Source organism: Ambystoma mexicanum, chromosome 4q (assembly GCF_040938575.1).
Source record: "Ambystoma mexicanum isolate Mex_15411 chromosome 4q, UKY_AmexF1_1, whole genome shotgun sequence".
Lineage (NCBI taxonomy): Eukaryota > Metazoa > Chordata > Amphibia > Caudata > Ambystomatidae > Ambystoma > Ambystoma mexicanum.
Window position 1 is genome coordinate 520,616,072 of NC_090928.1, and position 17,294 is coordinate 520,633,365.

Sequence of the window (17,294 nt, forward strand, 5' to 3'; positions counted from 1 at the left end):
GCTAGATCCTACCGGAGATGTCTCGGAGGCACTGCAAGGTTCTTTTACCGGGTGTCCACCAGAGGGGCTATGCCCTACTAGTGGACAAATGTCTGAGGGGGTGCCTGTACGAAGCACTACCGGCAACACAGCTGACGGCACAACGCCTACCAGGCCCTGTCCTGAGGTGCATGGTAGGCCTCAAGCTCCACTGCCAAGAGTCTTGGAGGAGGCCGAGTGTTAGGGAGAATTCTCTGTATAGGCTAATTTCCCAAGCCTAGTGAGTCCCCCAGCAGCTTTGCTGGATTTTGGGGGTTTATTTTTTTCTCCTGCTAAGAATGAGAATTTTTTCCTCCCGCTCTTAGGCATGATTTGAGAATGTCCTTTGACTTTCTAATGTGTTTTGTGGGCTATGAGGTCTTTTACTCCATAGGGCTTCATGTGTTTTTGGTATGTGTGTTACACAGCACCCTCAGTGCAGTAACACAGGGGTGTCATAGTGACCCCCAAACATAGACTCCATACCCTGAGACTGACTACTGTCTCCCAGGGCATGTAAAGTCACCATTGACTTTACTAGTCTTAAATTGTGAGCAGAACCAGTACAAACCATCATATTGTGGAAGTACTGGTAGGGGTAATTAGATTGCCCCTGGGTCTGTTTTTCGAGGGGGCACTGTGCAGTCCCCCCTCGTCGAGTTTCTGGCTGGTGGCAGTGGTTACCACGCGAAATATTCCACCGGGATTTTCCTATGGGATTTTCCCATTCATTTTAAACGCACCACTTGTTTGGTGCAATGTTAAAGATACCCCTGGGTTATTTATTTAATATTTATTCCCCGGTTCGGTCTTTTTGCCAGGACTCGGTTTTAAAATGGCGTTTGTGTTCGCCTCTGTAACTCCAACCCAAGTCGAGCCCTTTGTTCCAGAAGCCTCCAAAAGTGGTGCCACTCTGTCTGGGTCCAAAGGATTTGTGGGAGTGGGGGGATAGGCATCCTGGACTGAGTTGCCTTGGCAACTCAAGTCGCACTCTTGTGTGATTGGCCCAGTGGTGAGCCGCCCGGCACACCACTTAGCATGTTTGAGCGACAGCTAGGACTGGTGAATAGGGGTTTTGTGCATAAAAGCAGGGCTTTGGGGGCTGGAACATCAGAAATTGCCACAGGACCTAAAGAATCAGAAGAGGGAGAAGCTGAGCCGACCTGCAACGACGACACCACCGATGGAGCCCTGCTGAACCGACTCACCACTTCCCAACGACAGAGAAGATCTTCTTCCTGGAGAGTCTTCTTCCTTTGAACTGGTGGGGTTAACCAGTTCGCCCTCTTTTCGCCTTCCTGGATCGTCTCGTGGTCGAATCGCCCATGCCAAGCACCCCGGCGGCCGGATAGCCACGCTTCACCACTACCTCGAACAAAAGGGTAGTACCTTTTAACCGGGCAACTCCGCGGCTAGTTTCTTCCCTGGCAGTGCAACGACCTCCAGCTTTCCTCCACGTCGAGATCTTCTCTTCCCCTGGACAAGACACCGACTTGCACCCGATGCCAGGAACAACTGCCCCCGCTGGAGCTTTCTCACCATTTCAAAGTACTGTGTCCCGCCTGGTCTCCCTTGCAACAGACTGTTCAAGGTGTCCCGTAAATCCTTGACTCTCTATCCTGAGGTGACCTGGGACCTGTTAACTAACTTTTTCTGAACTGATGCAACTCCTTTTGAACTATCTGCAAAGACTTTTAAAGTGTACTTCAACTGTGTGATCTTGGGCACATTCTGCCTTGCTCTCTCCAAGAGTGGGCCTGGCCTATGAACTTTTTGCTCTACAGTAGACTCTGCCTTTCTTGACTTGCTATGGTTCTTTTAAAAGTGTTGGTATTGTGTGCTTTACTATTTCTGCCTTTTCTCTCCCTTTTTAAATAATTATTGGAGTGCCCTCTTGGTTAAGTGCTCACCTCTGTTGATAAGTGGTGTTCTTTTCCTAAGACTTGTCGAATAATTAATCAGGGAGGTGTATATATTTATAGTGACTGTGTTTGAACTTGCTTGACATATTAGTGCCAGTGTATTTTTACAAGTGTGTTTTTAAATAAATAATTATATACTTTTATACCAAAGCTCTGGTCAGTGTTTGCTTGTGCTACTGTATTTTTGTACCTAATGTGTATACTCTATATACTGCCTAACTCTTCTTGAGCGAAGTCTGTCTGCTCAGCCACAGCTACCAGGTAAATCTGGGTGGTACAGACTGCTACCAATTGGGTTTACTGCCAACACCTGTAGTCTTAAACTTTTTGCAGTGGTCCCTAAGGGAACTGCACAGGTTTCTGCCTAACACCAGGCCCAGTGCAGAAAGCACCACGGCGCAAGCACGTGGCATGCAACCTGACAAAATGGCCACTGCACCAGACAAAATGGCTGCTCGTCCGATACCGTCTCCTTGTGTAGAGCAGGTGGGAGAACGACTTTCGAGGTGGGACTGGTCTTCACCAGGTACGTAGCCTACAGCATATCCTTCTGTGTTGTAGGGCAGATACACCCTGCAGGCAGCAATGCAGAATACGCCTAGACCTCAGCAACTCCAGGGCCCTACTCCTGGGCCACCTAATGCCCCACCGGCCTGTGAGGACACATTTTTTGAGAAATTCCTTATGCTTATGAGATCCCCTCAGATGGGCACCATCCTTTGAGATGTGATCAGGGATATGCTGCCTCCTGTCCTGCCACCTGTGCCCATAGTAATTCCTCCAATGGCTCCAGCACCTCAGGCTCCCCGCGCAGCCTCAACTGCCTGCGCCGGCCCCCGTGGTTCCGGCTCCTCTGCCTCCTGCTCCCCATGCGGTTCCATACCAGCATCCACAGCCGCCTCCGGCCCCGGTCGCCACACCTCAGCCTGTGGCACCCAGTACTACTCCATCCATCCATCACAAATCAGCAGGACACCCTGGTGGACACGACGAGGAGGACCCCGACACTGTCTTCAGCCAAGGCGATCTATGATTGGCTTGAAGGTCTGGCTGAATACTTGGGGCTTCCACAACCCGAAGTTGAACAACCAGAGGCGTGGGTCTTGGCCGAAGTCCTCACTCTACGCCCCGCGGCTAGAGCAGGGATTCCAATGCAGAAGGATGTTGTCGCTTTGGCCAAAGAGGGATGACTTAAACCCCATTTGGTGCAGCCAATCAATTGGCGCCTCAACGCCAAGTACAGGCACTTGGAGGAGGATACACTCTTGCGATCGGCACACCCTCCACCCCACTCTTCGGATATTGCTGTGGCCTCCATCTACTCTAAACGTCTGTCTTCCTCGGCCACCTCGTCCTTGGCTCTGCTAGGCAAGGATGAGATCTTGAAGGTGTATGGAAAGAAGCTCTATTCCAGCGCCTTCCTGCACCTCCGTCAGTCTAATGCGGATGCCATGCTCGCAGCCGTTAACCAGAGGCTTTGGCAGGAAATAGCCGACTTCCTTCCGGAACGCAGGCACGTTTCAAGGCGAGGCTGGCAGAAGCAAAGTTGGTGGCCCAAGACATCATGGAGTCCACAGTGGTGCATATAGACACCTCAGGCCCTGCCATCTGCATGGCCACGTACATGAGAAGCACTGCCTGGCTGCGGGCTACCAAATTCAACCCGGACGTCCAGGAGCGCATATTGGACCTTATATTCGAGGGTCGTGACCTCTTTCACTCCACCATAGATGAGGAACTTTATAAGAACAGTTCCCAGACTGCAAAATTCTGATCTATCCTCACACAAAGTCCACGCCCAAGACATAAAGCCAGACGCACCAGCGTTCTGACAAGGGGCGGGGTCTTCGGCGGGTTCCAGGGCTTCCAGGAAGAAAGGTCCAGGGAGCCGGACTGATCTCCAAGTCAGCACTGCCGCAAACAGCACAAGGCAGGGAAATAAGGACTTCTTTCAGTCCTCCTCCTCTGCCCCAGCCTGAGAGGGAAAAAAGGCATGACATTCCCCTCTGGGTCCATGTGTCTCAGGTGGGGCGAGGGGGTGGGTGGGCTTGCCCTGCACGCACACTTTTGGCGTGCGAGGTTCGCAGACCCCTGGATCCAATCAGTGGTGCCCACGGGCTACCGCCCCCTCGCTCCCCTCTCTCCTCCAATCCCACAGATTGGGACAACAACTCTATTGGCGGAAATTCGAGCACTTGTACACAGCCAGGCAGTGGAAGAAGTCCCAGCCTCCCAGTGGGGCATGGGCTTCTACTCCAGAATTACACCATACACGAGAAGAACCAGGCTGGCCTGAGAGTTTTGTTGGACCTTTCCACCCTGAACCTTACCCTCCCGCTTCAAAAGTTCAAGGTGGTACCCCAGCGCTTATTGCAAGGGAGATTGCATGTGCTCCCTGGATCTGAAGGACGCTTACATACACGTCCCGATTGGGCAACCTCATCAGTCCTTCCCAGGGCCCAGGGGCATCATGTCTATCCATACCTAGCCGACTGGCTCGTCAGGGCGAGATCTCCAGAGGCGGTCCTTCACACCTCCTCCTCCCTCATGAACACGCTACACGAACTGGGATTTTCCATCAATCTCAAGAGCTCCCAGCTGGAGCTGACGCAGAGTCTGACTTTCCTGGGCCTTATCTGGGATACGAGCTCCGAGAGAGTTTTTCCCTCGGAGGACAAGATCACAGCCATCAAGAGATCCACAAGTCATTTGCTCTGCAGAGCGGTGACCTCAGCACGGTGGTACCAGCACCTCCTGGGTATCATGGTGCCATGTCTACTGGCAGTGCCTTACATAAGGCTCAAAATGAGAAGATTAAAGCTGCACTTCGCAGCCTCGTGTAGTCGGGAGCGGGGTTCCCAGGCGGAACTCGTCAGCATTCCTCCCTTTCTCCACCAGGACCTTGTCTGGCAGAGCACGGACTGCAACTTGAGGATAGGCAGGCCCTTCTGTCAACCAGCACCACAGGTTATCATCACCACATATTCTTCCCTGGAAGGCTGGGGAGCTACCCTGGACAACCTCAGCATCCACAGAGTTTGGTCCTTTCAGGAACAGGAGGCCCATATCAATTAGCTAGAGCCGAAGGCCATCTGGCTGGCTCTCAAGGCCTTCCTGCCACTCAACAGCGACAAGGCGACCCTCGTTCAAACGGATAACTCCACCAGCATGTATTACATCAACAAGCAGGGTTGCACCAGGTCGCCTCCTCTATGCACCGTGGCAGTCAGCATTTGGGAATGGGTGCTGGTGAACAACATACACTTGACGGCGATCCACCTCCCAGGGGAGTCAAACCTGGAGGCGAACAGGCTCAGCAGTTTGGGTGTCTCTTCGCCACCAGGTACAACAAGAAGTGCCCTCAGTTTGCATCCTGGTAGGGACATGGCCTAGGCTTCCAGGGAGATGCATTAGTTACAGTGGAACATGAACCCATAGGCATTTCCTCCCAATCCCCTGGTACACAGGGTGATCTGCAAGACAAGGGAGTCCCACACATCAGTATCGTTCTGATAGCTCTGTGGTGGCCGACGAGACCATGGTTCTCGGAGTTGCTCAGCCTGTCGGACCAACCTCCGATTAACCTTCCATTAGGCCCAGCTCATCTACTATCGCAGCAAGCGGGCACGGTCATCCACCCCGTCCCGCAGACGTTAACCCTTGAAGCGTGGTTCCTGAACAGGTTACATTGAAGCATTTGCGGATTTCGCAGGCTAACCAAGACATCATACAAGGTGCTACGAGCAAGGCTACTAGGAGCCATTACAAAACCAAGTGGTCTAGGTTTTGCCACTGGGCTGAGTCTAAGTAGGTCAATTCTCTTACTTGCACGTTGGACGAAGTGCTATCCTTCTCTGCACACCTCGCCCACTCGGGGGAGCAAATAGACACCTGCCGCACCTATCTGGTGGCCATCAGAGCCTACCGGAACTCAGAGGAGGAGGTTTTCTCTTCCTCCAATCCGGTAGTTAAGACATTTGGCAGGCCTCACCAGGCTCTACCCGCCCATCAAGAAGCCACACCCCGTGTGGGACCTCAACATAGTGTTGGGCGCCTTGGTGCAAAAACCCCTTTGAGCCATTGGTGCACACGGACATCAGGCTAGTCACCATTAAGACAGCATTCTTGGTGGGTCTTATGTCTTCACGCTGGGTCAGCGAGATCCAAGCTCTTGTGCCTTCCGAGCCTTACACTACCTTTCATAGGGACAAGGTCGTCTTTAGAACGCATCCCATGTTTCTGCCTAAAGTGGTCTCTTCGTTCCACCTAAATGAGTAGATAGTGCTACCCACTTTTTTCGCTGACCCCAAGGACGATGCTCAGAGGGTTCAGCATTGTTTGGATGTTAGGCTTACTCTGAAATTCTACCTCGATAGAACAAAGATCTTCCACACGTCTGAGTCTCTGTCACTTTCGGGGGTCAAAGCCAGGATATCAGGCTTCTATGGCCTCAATAGCAAGGTGGATGGTTTCGGCCATTAAGAAGGCCTATGAGTGGCAGCACAAACCGCTTCTGGCACATGCCCACGCTATCAGAGCCAAGACCATGTCAGTCGCGTTCCAGAGGCACATCCCGTGGCAGGTCATGAGCAGGGCGGCCACTTGGGCCACTCCTTCGGCCTTCTGCATGGACTACTTTTTGGATTCCAGCTCCAGGTCAGATGTGTCATTCGGGCAGGCAGTATTAAAGAACTTGTTTTCTTAAGGAGGGTTACCTCTCCACCCTCGGGCTACATTCAGTTGTAATCACCCCTGCAGTATGGAGGAAAGGGGACGGGATGTAGGAGTAATTATAAATTACTCACCGTAGTGACTAACATACTCCTAGTCCATAGTCCCACCACTCCCCACCCACCACCCCTAATAAAACTGGTGTCATTAGGCAATAGTAATATTGTTGATGCGTCCATGGGGACTCAGTGGCGCCGGTGGGCAGAGTCAGGGGAGCGCATGGTCCCAGGGCCGTGCACCCGCACGTCTATACATTTAAAGGGGAAGATTTTTTTCGGGTTAAAAAGGCTCCTTCTCACATACAGTATGGAGGAAAGGGGATTATGGACTAGGAGTACGTTAGTCACTACGGTGAGTAATTTATAATTTCCGCCTCATTCATTGACTGAGTGACATTGCCTTTTGCTTTAAACGTATCAAACATATTCATTAATTTAGGGTTCAGGGTGTCCTGATACACTTTATAAGAGCAATCCGGGTAACCATCTGTGCCCGGTGCTTTATTTCTCTGCAGATTTTTTTTTTTTTACTTTAACATATGACAGAGACAGTCTGCAATAGGTACATTCTCCAGCATGGGGTCTGGCATGGATTCACATGCTCATGAATATTCCCTGTCGTCAGGCCGGGAATCCTCGATATAGAAAAAAATCAGTATCAGTTTCGTTTCTGATCTGTCTTTCTTAGTAGTAACCAATCACTGGTCTCTGGGTCATACTGCCCCCAGCCAATGACGGCCCTCTCCCTAAGCCCCGCCTCTGGCAGCCATCCTCAGATTTTTACCGCACGTTCAAGTGTTGGGAGTCCTCGTGCTGTAGCTCTCGAGCTTTTGCTGCGTTTTTGCGCTTTTGCAGGAGATTTTTCTAATTTTTCAGTTAAATAGAACCTCAAGCTCCACTGTTTCTACATCCGATCAACGGGGATCCGTTTGGGAGTTTTCTACGCTCCTCAAGGGTGAAGATTTCGTCGAGTTACGCTTTTGGAGGATTCCAGAAGTTCCGAGGCCTACCCCAGACATTGCCCAGGAGAAAGGAAGCTCGACGCCCGGGAAGCTGTTCAGGACCTGCCCTGGATGCCAGCTTCAGAATGTTTTCAAGGAGGCCGAGTATTCGTTATGCCTCTACTGTCTCCATGAGGACAAGACGTACACGGAGAAGGACTGTGCGTTTTGTGGGAACATGTCGGAGCGGACCATGAAGGATCGCCACCTCAGTCTCGCCAACTGGCTGGAAGGGAAGAGCCCGTCAGGCGAGAAGAAGAAAAAGAAGTCAGAGCGGTGTTCGAAGTCCTGTGAGGGCGCCCCGGCGACGGGGGCCCAACAAAAGGCCAAGCACCGGGAGCGCCGAACGGTCAGGCTCCTTGGCTGCCAGGCAGGGCGCATCCTCCCCGGCGCCATCAACCACGAACCAACGCTCTGGCTCGGGTAAGAGGAAGTCCGAGAACCCGGCGAAGCTTCTGGAGAGGCCCCGGTCGATCTCGAAGATTCCGGCAGAGGGGGAGCGAGACTCGGACCCTCCCCCCAAGGTGAAGGCCCCAGGCGTACAGAAGGTGACGATGGCCTTAATTCACACTGCTAATACCTTGATTGAGGATGTCGCAGCGGCCCTGGCTCAGCCTGTGGAGGCTATGCCAGTGGAGGCGACCTCAGGACCCAGAGTCTCCCTGCCACCGCGGAGGGAGTTGTCTTTCAGGCCCATTGAGAAGACCCCCACGAAGTCCTTGTCGGAAAAGGTGGGGAGGGGCAGGTGGCCATCGTGGATACGGACACGACCTCTGAAGAAGAGCTCATCGAAGTCGTGGAAGAGGCCCAGCCCATCGGGAGGGATCCCGACGAGGGCGACGACGAGAGCGACGATGTCGCCGACGAGGTTCCTCAAGAGCCCTCGTGCCCGTCGTTTCCGGCGCCGCAGGACACTTCGATGGCCATTTTGTCAGTGATTCAGTCCTTATGCTCGGAGATAAGGACAAGGTTGCCCCTCCCCCTGACGGAGGTACCTGAGCCAGACCCGACGGGGGAACCGGAGCCGGGACCTTCGGAAAGTCCACCGCATAAGAGGACGACGCATCCTACGCCACCTCTCCCACCTCTGCGGCCTGCTCTGCCCTCCCCCTGGTCTACTACCCACAGGGATGATACAGGCATGGACACGGCTACGACAGGTACAGATGACGGAGGCGACGACGGGGCGTGTCGCCCGCTGCTCAGGCGTCTCCGCCCGACGAGATTGGATCCTTTCATGCCATGATTTCCAGGGCATCCGAGCTCTTCCAGCTCTGCCCAGAAGAGAAGAAGGAAGGGTTCCTTTACCAACGGCGCGAGGCTAAAAGGAAGACGGTCCTCGCCATACCACTTCTTGATGACATCTGGGATGAGGGGCTCGCCCTCCTCAAGAACCCTGCAACGGCGCCGGCAAAGAGGGACCGGTACGAGAAGTACCGGGTCCCCGACGCTGCCCCCTTCTGCCTTCGGGCGCAACCTACCCCGGATTCGGTCGTCTCGGCGGCGGCAAAGAAGAAAGCTGGGGGGCATCGGCCTCGACATCAACTTCCCCGCCGGACGGCGAGGGCAGGAAGTTGGACACGATGGGACGACGGGTCATCTCATCCGCAGCGACGACAATCAAGGCGGCCAACGCCCTGGCTATCGTAGCCCGCTATGACAGGGAGTTGTGGTTCAAAATCGCCCCTCTGTTGGACTTCCTTTCCGACGCCAAAAGGGCCGAGGCCCTTGAAATCCTACAGGAAGGTGAGATTGCTTCGGACCACGCCATCACGGTGGCAACGGACATCGCCGACACCGGTTTCCGTCAGTTGGGCAACGGCGTTTGCCTGAGACGACGAGGATGGCTCAAGGTGACGGATTTCCGCCAAGACGTACAAACCAAGGTTTTGGACATGCCCTTCGATGGGAACAACCTGTTTGGGAAGGCGGTTGATGAGTCCCTTCAGGCCATCAAGACAGACACAGAGATTGCCCGGCACTGGGAGTGCTCCAACAACGACGGCCGTCCTTTCGGAGCTCCGGAGGCAGACAAGGTGCCTCTAAGGGATCCGGCAGTGGCTCCTCCACGTACTGCCATGCGGCAAGATCTTCGTCCCAGGAAGCCTACAGGGGACGCGGCAAGTCAGGTGGTGCCCATCGTCGTTGACAGGGAGGTCAAGGAGGCAAGGCGGCCTCCAAACAAGATTGAACCGGCCGTGGGGTCAGGCCCCCGCCGAATCACCCCGGTGGGAGGCCGGCTGGCGAGGTTTGTCAGCGTGTGGGATTCCATCTCCACCGACCGTTGGGTGCTGGACACTCTGGCCCAAGGGCACGCCCTCGAGTTTCAGAAGAAGTGCCCTCGCTTTCCACCCGTGGCCAGGAAGGAAAATCACGTCCCTCAGCTACTGTTGGAAGTAAGGGCAATGCTCAAGAAGGGTGCCATCGAGCTCGTCCCAAAGAGGCTTTGGGGCTCCGGAGTTTACTCAAGGTACTTCCTCGTAAGAAAGAAGACAGGATTATGGCGCCCCATCCTGGACCTGCGATGACTGAACAAGTACATCAAGGCACAGAAGTTCCTGATGGTCACCCTTCAGCACGTGCTGGGACAGCTGGAGGAGGGCGATTTCCTGTTGTCGTTGGACTTGGAGGATGCGTACTTCCACATCCCCATTCTAAAAAGACACCAAAAGTTCCTGAGGTGGGTGGTCCAAGGGCGGCACTACCAGTTCAAGGCCCTCCCGTTCGGATTGAAGTCGGCACCCAGGGTGTTCACCAAGTGCCTCGCACCGGTGGCGGCGCGACTGCGCCTACAGGGGAACCACGTCTACCCCTACCTGGACGACTGGCTCATCCGGGCAAGGACAAGGGAGCTCGCCATGGAGCACACTGCAAAGACAGTCCAGCTGCTCATGGACCTGGGATTCTCCATCAACTTTCCAAAATCCCACCTGGTTCCTTCGCAAGTCGCCCTGTTTCTGGGAGCCAATCTCGACACAGTGGCGCGGCTGGCCTCGCCGTCGGAGGAAAGGACCAGGACCATTCTGGGCAAGGTGCAGCGTCTGCTGGCCACGGACATGGCCAGGGTAAGATCTATCAAGTCCCTCCTCGGGATGATGTCCTCCTGCATTTATCTGCTGCGCCTTTGCAGGCTTCAGATGCGCCCCTTACAAGAGGTACTCGACGCCCGTTGGGTCCAGCCGACGGGCAGCTTCGAGGACAGGATCCCTCAACGAAACGTTCCGTCAGGCGATCCGGTGGTGAGGTACCCGCTCTCATCTGTCGGCGGGCACAGACTTTCAGACCACAGCTCACCAGGTGACGGTGACGACGGATGCCTCCCTGGAAGGTTGGGGAGCGCACTCCGGAGATCTTCACGCAAGAGGCCTTTGGCTCCCGCAGCTCTGTCAGTGTTCTGGGCCCTCAGGTCTTTTCTTCTGTCCCTCAAGGGCAAGGTGGTGAGGATCTTCACCGACAACACCACCACGGTGTTCTACATCCGGAAACAGGGCGGAACCAGATCCCCTGCCCTATCCAAGGAAGCCCAGGATCTGTGGCATTGGGCCGTCGCCCAATGGATGTTTCTGGTGCTCTTCATCTGGCAGGAATAAAAAACACGATCGCCGACTCACTCAGCAGAGAGCTGCGCTCGTGCCACGAGTGGGAACTACGCCAGGATCAAGTGGATCGACTCTTCCGACGATGGGGCGAACCCCAAATCGATCTCTTCGCGATGGCAACGAATTCCAAGTGCCAGAGGTTCGCCAGCAGGTTCCCCCAGCCGAGGAGCATGGGCGATGCTTTCTCGTTCCCCTGGGACGGCCTATTTCTTTATGCATTCCCTCCGCTGCCGTTGCTGCTCCGGCTCATCAACCAGCTCAAGAGGTCCTGGTGCAGGATGATCCTCGTCGCACCGGCGTGCCGAGACAGATCTGGTTCCCGGACCCTCTGGACTTGTCAACGTCCACACCAGTCAAGCTGCCGACGGACGCAGATCTTCTCTCCAGAGAAGGAGGCGCCATTCTTCACCACAACCCAGAGTCGCTGAACTTGCAGTCCTGGCTCCTGCAGCACTAGAGTTTGGAGGGTACGACATCCCGGCCGACTGCAGAGCGGTTCTTGCAAAGGCCAGGGTGTCCTCAACTCTCAAGTGCTACGGACATAAATGGAAGAGGTTCTCTGTCTGGTGCCGTGCACAGAAGATTAACCCTCTGCGGATTACGGCCCCTCAAGTATTGCCGTACCTACTGTCATTGGCCAAGGCTTGACTAGCTCACGCTTCCATCAAGGTACATCTAGCCGCTATCTCACGATACACCAGAACTACGGGACGGGCGTCCTTGTGGTCTCATCGACTGGTGAAAGAATTTATGAAAGGATTGTTCCGATCATTCCCACCGGTGAAGGCCCCTGCCCCGGCGTGGGAGCTCAATGTGGTGCTGACCAGGCTCATGGGGACCCCATTTGAGCCTATGCATTCGGCACCGTTGAAGTTTCTGTTGTGGAAGACAGCGTTTATGGTGGCCATCACCTCCGCACGACGAGTGGGAGAGATCCAGGCCCTATCTTGCAAGCCGCCATACTTGACATTTCACGACACAAGGGTGGTGCTGAGGACGCACCCCTCCTTCATGCCCAAGGTGCCGTCGGACTTCCACCTCAACGAACCCTTGGTGTTGCCAGTTTTCTTCCCGTCTCCTTCGTCGCCGGCTGAAAGGACTCTGCACTCGCTGGACATAGCTAGAGCGCTGAAGTTCTACGTGGACCGCACAAAGAGTTTTCGGAAGACATCACAGCTGTTTGTGAACTTTGGGACTGTGAATCAAGGGAAGGCTCTCTCGAAGACTTCCATTTCCAGATGGCTCTCCGGCTGCATCATGCACTGTCACCGGTTGGCAAACCGACCGCTGCCCGGCCGTCCGAGAGCCCATTCGACCAGAGCGATCGCTGCTACCACGGCGTTCCTGTCTGGTGTGTCCTTGCTGGACATCTGCAGGGCTGCTACGTGGAGGTCGACGCACACCTTCACAAGATTCTATTGCGTCGATCGGGACTCCAGGGAGGAGTCCAGGGTCGGCCAAGCAGTGCTGCGCAACCTGTTCGCTTAAGGTGAGCCTGGTGAGGAGGTAAGAGATGCTTAAGGTTGAGTTGTTGAATTGCTTAATGTCGAGCCTGTTGCCACCTCCCGTGGTTGTGCTTGTGTGTACTGCTATGTATTCTCTTATTCATGAGCATGTGAATCCATGCCAGACCCCATGCTGGAGAAGGAACAAGTTACTTACCTGTAACTGATGTTCTCCAGCATGGGTCTGGCATGGATTCACATGCGAACCCTCCCTCCTACCCCTCTGCGGCTCTTCACTTGGTCATACTGCCACTTTACGTGCTACCAAATCTGAGGATGGCTGCCAGAGGCGGGGCTTAGGGAGAGGGCAGTCATTGGCTGGGGGCAGTATGACCCAGAGACCAGTGATTGGTTACTACTAAGAAAGACAGATCAGAAATGAAACTGATACTGTTTTTTTTCTATACCGAGGATTCCCGGCCTGACAACGGGGAATATTCATGAGCATGTGAATCCATGCCAGACCCATGCTGGAGAACAACAGTTACAGGTAAGTAACTTGTTCCTTACACAATATGTCGTCAATGCATTATCACACAAAATTAGTTAAACTTCTAGACGTTTGTGGGTATATATTTTACGTTCCAGGATGTAAGTCAATATGGCGTCCATGTTCTTCAAGCATTATTTACCAATAGTTTCTTCATGTGAGAGCGGTATGGGGCCCATATGGCTTTGGGCCTAACTGCTGCTGTTACAGTTTGTTTGAAATTCACCTCATTGTCATTCACAATTGCCATTTCATGATACCAATGTCTCAATGTTGGCGTTTCCCTAGCCTTCCATTTTTGCAGTATACATTTCTTGGCTGACACAGCCTAGGTTAAACAGCCTGCTGGTTTTAATATTTGTTTTAATATTTGTTTTACCTATTTCGCCCAGTAAGTACTTTAAAGGAAGAAGCGTTGGGGGTATACCCACCATTTCATGGAGTGTCATGGAGTGTCGAAGCAACTAGCTGCCAGAATTCCTTTGTGAGGGCATATCCAGGCATATCCATGTGTATGGTATGTGCGTCCACGGAGTTGCATTTCGTGCTTGTTTGCACTTGTGTCGGGTTAAAGCTAGATATGTGTTTGGGTGTGTAGTGCAACCTGTTAAGCACTTTATATTGTATTAGCCTCAGACGGGCGTTAAATGACATTTCTTTAGTCAGACTGCATATCTTCACTCACTTGTGTTCATCTATTGTTGTCCCTGTGTCTTCCTCCCATTTCAGTACTACATTGAGGCATTCCCTGTTGACTTATGGAGTACAGCTTCGATAGGAGGTTGTGCTTATTGTTGGGCTGTATAATCAGTTCAAGATAGGCGTTAGATGGGGGCTCAGTTAGGAATGACTGCCATTTCCTGCGCACTGCCGCTCGGATGCAATAATACTGTAATTTCCTGACAGGGTTGACCCCTAGCTTGTATTGAAACTCGGTCAGCTTGACAAACCTTCCCTTTCGTGGCTCGGGTCACAGGAATTTCGGATGTTGGGATCCATTGTGGGGGGAGACTAGGGTTGCCCCATAGTAGGATATGTTTAGTGTAAGGGTCATTGATGTTTAGTTTGATCAGTAATCGCCACCATGCGTCCAGCATGGTGCGTATTGGGTCAAAGGGACATGGATACAGTTTATGTTCGGTCACTAGGGTGGTCTTTATATCACTAGGTGCTGCTGACCGTCTCTCCAAATTGATATGTGAATATACGTTGTCTGGGTCATACCATATTCCTGCATACTGGGCTTGGGCCGCAAGGTAATATAGTTTGTATATGCCAGTCCCCCCATATCATATGGTGTAGTGAGGGAGCTCAACTTTGCCCATGCATTCCTGCCGCCCCATACAAATCCTACCGAGAGCCTTCTGAGGGTATCGAAAAACTGTCTTCCCGGCCATATAGGGATGGTCGTAAATTAATAAAGGAGTTTAGGCTCCATTATCATTTTTAAGACAGCTATTCGTCCTGTCAGTAATAATTGAAACTTACCCCAAAGATTGAGTTTATTCCCAAGTTTACAGAGACAATCAAGATGGTTCTTATCGTATAATACTTTGTGAGATCTTGCCACTATGACCTCCAGGTATTTCACTGTCTCTTCGGCCCATTTCATTCTGTGCATTCGGTAGATTTCGTATTGTTATTAGTCAGTGGGAATAATTCAGATTTTAGAGTGTTCATCTTGTAACCGGAGTGTTCAGTGTAGGTGTCCACCTCAGTGAGTATGGGACCCATGTTTTCTTCTGTGTGCTTTAAGTATATTAGAGTTTTGTTGGCATATTATCATATGATCTGCGGGGGCCCGAGTATTCTTATTCCCCTGTGTCCATAATTTTCTCGTATCCTGCTGGAGAAGGGTTCTATTGTTGGTGCAAATTGCAGGGGGGAAAATGGGCAGTCCTGCCGGGTGCCTCTGGCTAAGTCTATTGCCTCTGACAGGTTCCCGTTGGTTCTGACCCTAGCCTTGGGATCTTTGTACAGTAATTTAACAAATTTGAAGAAGCAGTCTTCCAGCCCATTTGTTGGAGGACACCGAATAGGAAATTCCATGACACTGAGTCAAACGCCTTTTTGGTCCCCAACACCATTGCTGCTGCTGAGATATCTGGATTGATTTGAGCCATTATGTCGAATAGTCTGTTCAGGTTTAGCGCTGTGCACCTGCCTGGGATAAATCCTGATTGATCCGAGTGAACCAGTGTGGTCATGTGTGGCAGCAGTCTATTTGCTAGCGTTTCAGCGTACATTTTTACATCAGAATTTATTAGGGAGAGTGGGCGGTACAAGGACATATCCTTCAGGGGCCTGCCTGGTTTGGCTAGAACTGTTATAATCGCTTTAAATGTAGGGGGTAGCACCCCGTCAGCGCAGGATTCGTCCCATACCCTCAGCAACTTAGGAGTAAGGATATCTTTATATTTTTTGTATAACTCGATGCCTATACCATCAAGGCTAGGGGCTTTGTTAGAGGTTAGGGAGGATATCGCATTAGCGATTCATTCCTCGGTGAATGGGCTGCTCAGTTTCTCGCTGGGCGCCTTGTCCAGCGTCAGGAGGCTAGTGCGTGCTAAGTACTCATTCACCGCCTCCTGTTATAATCTGTCAGTGTTGTTGTATAGTGTTTGATAGTATTGTCTAAACATGTCATTGATTTCATCGGGGTCCACTGTGGAGGTACCCTCTGGTTTGGTTATCCCTCCAATGTGTTGTAATTTGCGTGCCCCCCGCCCCTAGCTATGCCTGCGAGCAGTCTTCCTTGGCGGTCACCTTCTCTGTATCTCCTAGCTTGCACTTTCCATATCATACATTGAGTCTCCTGATTGGCCAGCTCACAGAATTTCAGCCTGTTGCCTTTTATCAGGCCCAGTAATGCTCTGTCATGCGTCTCTTCATATTGATTTTCTAGGTTGCGGAGTTCCCATTCGGTACTATCCACTTCCCCCCGGACCTTTTTCAATGTACCTGATGTTGTAGCAATCATTACCCCACGGAGCCACACTTTAAATGTTTCCCAGATTGTTGCGTATTTATCAACTGTGCCCTCATTTTCCGTGAAGAACACCTCTGTCAATTCTAAGCGATTCTGCCAGAGATTCATCTAGTAACACAGACAGGGCCATTCTCCAGGTATATGTGGCCTGGGAGAGTGTTTCAATCGGATCTCGAGCCACACAGGGGAGTGGTCGGACCATGTCCTCGGGAGGATCTTTGTTTCTTGTACATGACCGGCCCAACGTGTTGAGAGGAGCCATAAGTCTATCCTAGAATGTGCGTCGTGGAATGAGGAGTAATAGGTGAACTCGGACGAAGCTGGGTGTTGTGTGCGCCATATATCTATTAGGGTGAACAGAGTTCTAATCTGTTGGATGGCTAGGGATGCCCTAGTGCTGGATTTTTTGCTTTGTGCTGGATCTGTCCATTGAAAGGTCTAGTGTTGTATTAAAATCCCCCCCATACTATTGGGATATCAGAGTTTTGGCCTATGAGGGTTGCTACGTTAACGTAGAATGCCAGGTCGTCTGTGTTAGGGCCATAGTTGTTGACCTGGGTTATTGGTAAATTGATTGTCCCGGACACTACTACATACCTGCCCTCCGGGTCTTTGTGTGTCATACCGGCCTTGAAGTTGACATTAATCATTATTGTTACCCCTCTCGTTTGTGACGAGTAATTCGTGTAGTACCTGTTGTTTCCCCATTTCGGTGACATGTATTTATGTACGGGGTCTAATGCATGGGTTTCTTGCAGCATTACAATTTTGGGGGAATGTCGATCCAGATATGTCCAGATCTTTCTACGTTTTATCGGATTATTTATACCCCTCACATTCCAAGTGATCATCTTAAAATGCCACCGCCATGTCGATTTCTGTAGTTCGGATGATGGTATATAGTTCACATTGCCCATCTGTGAAAAACACCACCTGCACGTCGTCCGTCATAGATTTTACGTTTTTCTCCCTGAACTTTACTGATCGAAACGTAGCCCAGTCTGCTTGAACTTTAGCTTTCAACTTGCCCGTTTCCCATC

General features: G+C 52.2%; 1 protein-coding gene across 4 annotated transcripts in view; it reads left to right on the forward strand.

Annotated features, from left to right (window-relative positions):
* Nucleotides 1-17,294, forward strand: part of RALGAPA2 (Ral GTPase activating protein catalytic subunit alpha 2) — a 3,672,963-nt gene that overhangs the window by 2,292,027 nt on the left and 1,363,642 nt on the right. The window lies entirely within an intron of this gene.